This window comes from Schistocerca serialis, chromosome 4, assembly GCF_023864345.2.
Source record: "Schistocerca serialis cubense isolate TAMUIC-IGC-003099 chromosome 4, iqSchSeri2.2, whole genome shotgun sequence".
NCBI classification, from domain to species: domain Eukaryota; kingdom Metazoa; phylum Arthropoda; class Insecta; order Orthoptera; family Acrididae; genus Schistocerca; species Schistocerca serialis.
In genome coordinates this window covers 43,963,056-43,972,195 of record NC_064641.1, presented here as the reverse complement: position 1 = coordinate 43,972,195, position 9,140 = coordinate 43,963,056, and positions in this window count along the sequence as shown.

Sequence of the window (9,140 nt, the reverse complement as noted above, 5' to 3'; positions counted from 1 at the left end):
TTTATGTTAACTTGACACTTCGTAAGTCTGTAAAATACGGATCTGGATTAATCAAACACCAGGAAGGAACCTTATATAGGTATATTATTAGGATGAAATAACAGGGTGAACCAGTTTCTTTAAAGTTCAAGAATGATTATTAAAACTCAGTTCAAATTAATGGTTCATCCTGTGCAAAAGTAAAATAAAAAAATATTATCTGGTGGCTGTAGGCTTGGGTGTGGCGGACAGTTACCCACAATATGGCCTGCAAGTATCTTGCTGCAAGGGCTAAATTTCTCTTCTCTGAATCGTTCAGTTTTACGTACAGTAGTCCAACAACTCGCACCTATGCCGTAAGTCGTTTTCAGTCTTCATCCGAGACATTTTTGTGCAAATTTTCAGACCAAGTTTTTCCTGCTGCACAATGGTGGTGCCTCCCTCCCTGCTACCTACAGACTGTATAGCTTGCTTCCCGCAGTTGCGCCCCAGTTCGCCCGTTCCACCTTTTCCACTCCACAGAGCCACTTTCGTTTCAAACAAAAGCACACTGGCTTTTATGTAACGCCTATTTCTTGTATTGTTCCTAAGCGTGACCATTTCTTAAATTGTCAAATTTACATCAACATGAACAATTTATCAACACAAATACTTTTAAATACAAAATTTAATCAGAAGATTATTTAATGTAATAAACAACTTACATAGTATTTTACATACATTACTCACATGCAATGCAAAGAACTTCAAACTGCAGTATAGCACACTTTACTTTACAACTACAGAAAATATAGTACCAATATGCGAAAATTTTAAACCAAAAAATAAAAAAAATCTTTAAATGAACCTTAAACAAATAATGTTATAAACTATTAGAACTCATAATGAGACATAATAACCTTCATTGCTTTGTGACACACTAAATGAAAATTACAGTCTCTCATGATTATCAGTTTAAATACCAGCTCTTACATTTACACTTGAGCGCACATTATTACAAAAACGGAATACATGTACATTTACGTTATTTTATTCTCATGTGACGTAAACAATGGAAATGTGTGATGTCTTGCCCCATCTGCGCTAAGGCCACTAACGATGGTGTAAAAACTCAGACAGGGGAAGAACATCAGCCGTGTCTTTTCTGGGCTAACACCCAGTCATTTGATTAAATCAACTTTGTATATCATAGATAATTAAAATCTCGACGCAAAATTGGCTATTTAAACCGTTATCCTCGCGAATGCGAGCCTCCTCCAATAAGCACTGTGGCATTTGTTTTTGTCCCTCAGTTCATGTCCGTTGATGAAACAAAGACAATAGAAATAATTAGGACACTGAGAACTGTTGGTGTCTCACCATGGAAATCAATGAATGTCGTGTGACTAGGGCCTCCCGTCGGGTAGACCGTTCGCCAGAGGCAAGTCTTTCGATTTGACGCCACCACGGCGACTTGCGGATCGATGGGGATGAAATGATGATGATTGGGACAACACAACACCCAGTCCCTGAGCCGAGAAAATCTCTGACCCAGCCGAGAATTGAACCCGGGTCCTTAGGATTGACATTCTGTCGCGCTGACCACTCAGGTACCGGGGGTGCACACCATAGAAATGAAATTAGTTGATTTCATGTGTCAGAAATCAATGAGAAGATTTATATCGATATGATGTTGAACCAGTATAATTATAGGCCACTTATGGATCACAGAATAGCACAGTGGCTCATTTCTTAAGAATGAATGTTTGACATTAGTAATTTCATGTATTTCTTGTGAAACAGAAGTAAAAAGGAGGCAACCCGTTTTCTTCTTGCATACGACTGATACCACTATGACGTTTCATTTTTGTTTTTAAAAGACTTTCGCAGAAGGAGTAAAATCAATAAATATTTTAAATTTGCCTTGAAAAATTTAATACAGCTTACTTTTCTGTTCAAACGATGAAACGTTTTTATGACTGCTGGCTGAACGCAGTGTTTTGATCAACTGACTGCCTTACTGGAGAATAACGATGATGTTATTTGTTGTTGTGTTGCACCTGTAGGTGTTACTGCACTTTTTGAAATCGCAATCCGATGTCTTTTGACTTGTTTCGCGAAGGTATTCGTACATGGTACTCTAATATTCGCGCCAGAGCTCTCAACCACGCAATGTGACATTTCATTTTTAAAACACGTACACATTTTGCTTGCGAGGATACATCTGAAAATATACATGCGGTAGCTACCCAGAAAGAAGTGGAATGTGGTTCAGCGCATCTCACGACACGAACGCGACACATAGATCCTTGTGTAGCTAACATGCTAGTTACGGTAAGTTGCCGAATTCCGACTTTGCATTTTCCAGCACTTGTTTTTAATACTTTCCATTTTAATTTTATTTTACGCTACACTAGAATGAATCTTTATACTCAAACTTACTTTCCACCTACATTCAGTGACGACAGATAACCGAAATATCAACATCACTATAAAGAAAAATGCGTAGACGATCATAGTGAACGGCACTGAAATCATTTGCTTCAGTTTTCAATTGGTTCGAAAGAAGGTGTCAGTACTGTGCTATACAAACTTTCGTAGACTGAGACGAGAGACCGAGTTGTCAGCACATTTACTTGGGGCTGAGGTGTTAGTTTTCACTTGCGACCGTCTCCTAACTGCTGCACTCTTAAAATCATGATAATTTTGAACTTTGAAATTTCCTTCGCAAAGAAGGAGGTGAATTGTATTACTTCCTGTTCTTTAAGATAATCTATACTCACTGTATGTGGCTTTTCCCAATGGTGCTTTGACAAAACATGTACTTCACCCAGGTAAATGTTAGCTCAAAAGGCAATTTGACAAACAATACTTGTGATTTTATTTATTTATTTAGCGTATGGCAAGTACAAATCACATTTAAAGAGAAATAAGCTGCTACAATAACTTTATAACTTTGGCACTAAAAACAAAACATAAAGAATTAAATACAGTTATGTTGTGAACAACACATATATAATTACAAATTAACATTTAGCTTTTTAATGTATTGAACTGCACTTCGAGTCGCATCCGGGAAGTCCGTTGTTTGACCTGAGTAGGCTCTCAGAGGGCACTCTGCAATGATGTTCCGGATCGTCTGCTTCTCAGTGCCGCAGTCGCACTTTGGGGATGGTGCTCTTCCCCATCTGTGTAGAGAGTCCGCATATCGACCGTGGCCCGTCCTGATCCTGTTGAGGATGGTCCAGGTTTTACGTGGTAAGCCAAAGCCTGGAGGTCTGTTCGATGGTTTCAGTTAGGTGTTTACCTGTGGTGGTGCTGATACTTCCCATTCCACTTACCAGCGTTCTTCAAGACAGAAACCATTTTCCTCCAGATCTTTGGCTCTTATAAGAGGTGGATGTCTAGAGCGCAATCTGTCTCTGTCAATGCCATTGCTCAAAGCGTGAATCGGAAGTTGCGGGTTGTCTTGTATTTTTTTAAATTCTCTGAGAAGCGCATGTTCTCTTCGTAAGTGAGGTGGCGGTATGTGGCTCACTACAGGTAGCCAGTGAATGAGGGTTGATTTTCTTGTACCTGAAATAATCCTCATGGTTTGGTTCAGTACTGTGTCCACCATCTTGGTGTGAGCGCTCTTTAGCCAAACAGGGAAACAGTACTCTGCTGCAGAGTAGACAAGTCCCAAAGCAGAGCATCGCAAGGTAGAGGCGGAGGAGCAGTGTTGATGAGGTGTTTTTTGTAACTCAGGGTTCTATCTAATGTCACTCCCAGGTATTTAGGATTTTTATTATAAGGGAGAATATTGTTATCAAAATATATCTTAAGGCGTCTGTTAGCCAATTTTTATTCAGGTGGAAACACATAGCCTCAGTTTTAGTTGGACTAGGTTGTAGTCTCCATTCACGAAAGTACGTTCCCGGCAAGGACAAGTCGCTTGTCAGGACAGTCTCAGTATGCTCCTTATCTCGATGTTGTGTAGCTATGGCCCAGTCATCTGCATATCCAAACTTTTCAGATTTAGTATTAGGCATGTCGGCTATATACATGCTGAAAAGTAGCGGTGCCAGGACTGTTCCTTGGGGCAAGCCATTATTGAGCTTCATTGTTTTGCTCCTATAATTTCCAAGTATCACCTAGAATGGTCTGTTGCACAGCATCTCGTTGGTAAGGTTAACCATTTTCAAACATGGCACGATGCGGAGTAGTTTGTAAATCAGGCCTTGCCTCCATACAGTATCATAAGCCGCTGTCAGGTCTATAAATACTACGGATGTTTTTTCTTGTCTTTGGAAGCCAGCCTTGATGTAGGAAGTTAGTGAGAGGACTTGATCTGTGCAGCTCCTGTTTGGCCGGAAGGCTGCTTGTTGCACAGGGATACACTTTAGAATATGTGGAATTATTCTGTTACATATAAGTCTCTCCAGTAGTTTGTAGATCATGCTAAGAAGGGCAATTGGGCGGTAGCTGTTTGGTTGGTCATTCGGTATACTTGGTTTCAGTATCGCTATGATTTTTGCTTTCTTAAGAGTATTTGGTATTCTTCCAGTTTCGATCATGCTGGAGAAGAACTGTGCAAGCCATAATTTGGCAAATTTACCGCAGTGAATCAGAAACTCTGGATGAATTCCATCAAAACCTGGGGCTTTCCGTGGCTTGATGTCTCTCAGAGCCAGTGTTATCTCTTTGATTGAGAAGGGCTGCAAGTGTAGTGAATTGTTTCCTACTAAAGATTTCAACTTTTTAAGTTCCTTTTTAACTTTTATGGTATGAGCTCGATCCCCTGGAGCTCTAGAGGTTTTACTGATGTGCGCCGCATCTGTGTTTGAAGAAATAGAGCTGGTTGGTCGTTGGTTCCTGCTACTGCCACTAAGCTTTCGAAGTAGTGACCACGCCTTTCTGCTTGATTTTGTGAAGTCCATTTCCTCAACAGTCTCTATCCATTTAGTGCGCCTGCCAGCGTCCAGACTGTGCAATAAGTCATCTGCAATCTCCCTATCCCCATGCTCTAGGAACTGTTTATAGAGGCGCTCACTCTCTTCGTTCCACCCCTGGACAATGGATAGGAAAATGAATGGGCACCAATTTTGGGACTTTCTGTATGTTCTGATGGTTGAAGTGCTACCTGCAATTGTTATTCCTCCCTTTTTGCAGTCAAGCCCTTCCTTCTGGATAGCTACCTCAGAAAAGTTTGCCATAAGATATTAATAAGTCGAAATGCGCAAATAAAACAAAATACTAATTTGCATCTTTCCAGAAATAGCAAGTGTATGAAGAAAATTTACCTATACAAAAAATCAATAATACTTTTCCTCATTTTTTCATGAGTATTCTCATTCACGAAATTAGATTTTGGATTAGATGTGTTTCTGGTTTTACAGATCTGCTAATTACTCCTGTAAGTTTCTCTTTGACTGAAATTTATTATTAGATGACAAAGTTTTTATATCTGCTGGGAAATTAATGGAAATATCTGTTGCTGTAAAAGAGACATCTTTCTGGACCAAAGAAAATGACTTTAATCTCTGCAAATGTTAACTTATTTCTGATATTTATATCATGAAGCGGCCTTCTGGTTTTTAAAAGAAACATATTACTAACAACAAATATTATTAAAGTATAAGTGTACCGGGAACCAATCGTTGGTATCACAGGTTGCTTGAATATGGCATACTGGACGTTCTTGAGTTCACACAACAAATAATTCGTATTACGCGCTCATGAATGTGGATTACTTTCCTTTGGCTTAATGAGTTACCTCAAGAAAGTGTTCTCTGTGGTTTTTAGAGTGAGAAGAAGAGAGGTATGCCTTATTTTTTATTTGTGTGTCACCTATGTGTAACAGCACTTGCATTTCTAATGAAGATTTGGTTTGGGGCTACAGCAGTTGTATGATATGCTCCTCACAGTTGAACAGATTATGAAGTTACAATTGCAAAACTTTCTATGCTGACAGCCTCTCCTCCCTGCTTGTAATATTTTTGAAATATACTGGGGGTAGATCTTACAAGATCTAAACTAAATACAGAACGTTTCTTCCAAAATTTAGGGACAAAAATTAACTAGAAATCATTCATTAACGTCAATAACAACAATCAATGAAGTTAGTTCTCATTTGGATGATTCCTGATGGCATATTATAGGACTCTCTGCTGGTGTCATCCAAATTTTCCTGTCAACAAGATACAAATGGAAACATTTAGTAGATTTCTTGTGTCATCATAGTATTTGTATTTACTTCAATGGACATGGTGATTTATATAGTCAAATGCCTTTGAGACTCACAGAACATACGAACAGATTGTACTTTATTGTCAAAAATATTGAGCACTTTGTTGCAGCATGTATAAGTAGCTTTCACAGTATCAGAATCCTGTATAAATCCAAACAGTAACATTGAAAATATGTTATTTGAAGTCAGACAGTTAAGATGTCCATTGCAAATTACCTTTTCTAGAATTCTCTAAAATGCAGGCAAAAGAGAAGCTGGATGAAAGTTTGACAGTATTTTTTCATCTACTTTCTGATACAAACTATCAGTCATTCTCGAAATGTTCCCCTAACAAATGACCGATTACACAAATAACTTAATATGTTATAAGACTCAGAAGAAAACTCTTTCCTTAACTTTGTTGCCACGTTATGATGATGGCTAAAATGTTTTAATATTAGAGATTTTATGATGGACATTACCTCTAATGTTATTGTTAATTGTAATTGCTGGACAGAGATATTCCTCACAATATAAAAAACTTTCAGAAGCAGTTATGAAATCTTCTTAAGGACTTTATTAATAACAGTTAAGCATGTTCCATTTATGTCAAGAGGACTATACATCACTCCAGTGCATGTCTTCAAAGAGTGAAGTAAGCAATTTTTGGGTTACTATCTACTAGGTATTTTTATACCTTGGTCAGTATTAGCATGTACCTGAAAGAAAAACAACTGTTGCCTATGCTCTGAGAGGCTATTAACTTTTGATTTTGTGATATTATTTTCTTCATTAGAACTTTCTGATCAAGATATTATCAGTGGCTAAGCAATTAGTTATGCTAGTTGTGAGACTTACAGTAGGAATGCACATTGTTACAGACTGTAATGAACGCTTACTGGAAGAGATTTCAAGAAAATCTATATTATAATCACAACAACCATTCTTTTTTAGTTTCTGCTGTTAAACAGTGCAATTGAGCATCAAGCTGATTTGTGAACGGACTAAAACCAGCTACAGATGGTTGGTATGTATTTATATTACTAATAATTTAGTATAAAATTCTACTTGTTGCACATGTTTCTATACGCCAGACTAACAATATTCAATACCTAATGGTGCACTGACTGTTTTTATTATTCTATTTATAGCATAGAATTCAATACACCGTTTTCATGCTTATTATGAGTTCATTTGGAAAACTAGTTTACCTACTAATTCTTAATCAAGCAATACTAATAAGTGCTTCTGTTACTGTCTCTGACCAGATTAACAACAGTACTGTTTTCCCTATTATTACTATAAGCTCTGAGTGATGTATATATAGTGTTACAACATTCAAAAATACAATGAGGAGAAGAAGGCACTAAGTTGAATGCTGTGAAATATATTTCATGACTTTCCTTTGTCTCAAAATATCATCTTCCACCAATGTATAAAAGAATTCTTATTCCAATTACTCCATTCCAAAAATTACATACAAAATTAGTTACTTGAAATATAACTGAATTAATGAAATTTAAGCTGGCTTTAAAGAAGGTCATAATGTACATATGTACATAATCAAATGCTTTTGGCAAGCTGACGATTTATAGATTTGTACAGAATAAAGAAAATACGACCTGGTCGTCTTTCAGTATTATAAATATTATTTGAGTGTACATCTAGAGCAGATGTGTTATTTAAATTTGTATATTTAAACATGAAACTGCTGTTGAGTACTTTTATAGCTCAGATATCTATGAAAATTATACTTACAATGAAACTCAACAGACTTATTTAGAAGTTTTATGACACCTTTCTCATAAACACACATAAGAAACGCATTTATTCTTCTATCTGGATGAAGGCTTCAGAATTTAGATGAAAATTACTTCCACATTACACAAGTGTTTACTTTCGTGAAGCTTGATAGTCCCATGACTTAACAACAGATATGAGCCTATCTGAGGATGGAAATTTGGTAGAAGTTGTTTTTAAGTCCCTCTCCTTCCTCTTTCAGTGAGCTATTTGACCCTATCTTTATCCAAAATTAAAAATATTGGGATTCAAAGTATTTGGAATTTGTGCTTAATCATTCACAGTATTATCACTCTAAAAAATAGTGAGGCTATCTTGTGCATTAACTGGTTGTTCAGCTTCTCATTTTCCTTATAGTCAAAATTATTTTACTGTTATCACTAATATCTGTTACAATGTGCATATGTAAGAACGTTTTATTTTCTTAACATTTTGGAGAAAGTGAGCAAGATAGGATCTTTGCATGTTTTTATAGTTATATATGTTTCTCTATTGATTTACATCTGTACAGTTATATACGATGATAAATTTGATTAAATCGTGTTTCTGGATGACATTTTAAGATACTTTATTTTGAAAGTGGACTCAAAATATTGGAGTTCAGCAATTGAATGCATCATTGTAATATGCCTCTGACTTGTTACATTTTAGATCATCGCATTATTAACAAACACATAGCCATGTTTCAGAGTTGTAAGGTGTTATAGTATTCTTTTCCAACAGTTACAACTTATTACCAGTTATTGTATTAATAATGAGGTAGTTATCTTTAAGTTTGGTAACCATTTACAAAAATGTTGCCAACGAAAGTCAAAAGGCCATGCTATATTCATTGAAATAAGTTCAGAATTCAGTACTGAAATCATATTGTAATAGCCAAATAATACTTCTAGGGTATTTGTATATGTCAATACTTTTGTAAGAATCTACTTTAAAATCTATACTGCTGCTATATCCCTGATGCTGAGAGTAACAATGAATCTTGGTCTCATACATAACAAAAAATTTCAATGTAGTTACCTGAAAATTGTTACATAATTACAAAATACGCATTATCTATATACTATTTGCAAGCACAAACCTCTAGATGAACCTACAACCCTGAAAATAACCCTACTCCATATCATTTACGATTGGAATCAGTTGGTATGAAGTATTCAAACTTTTAAAATAC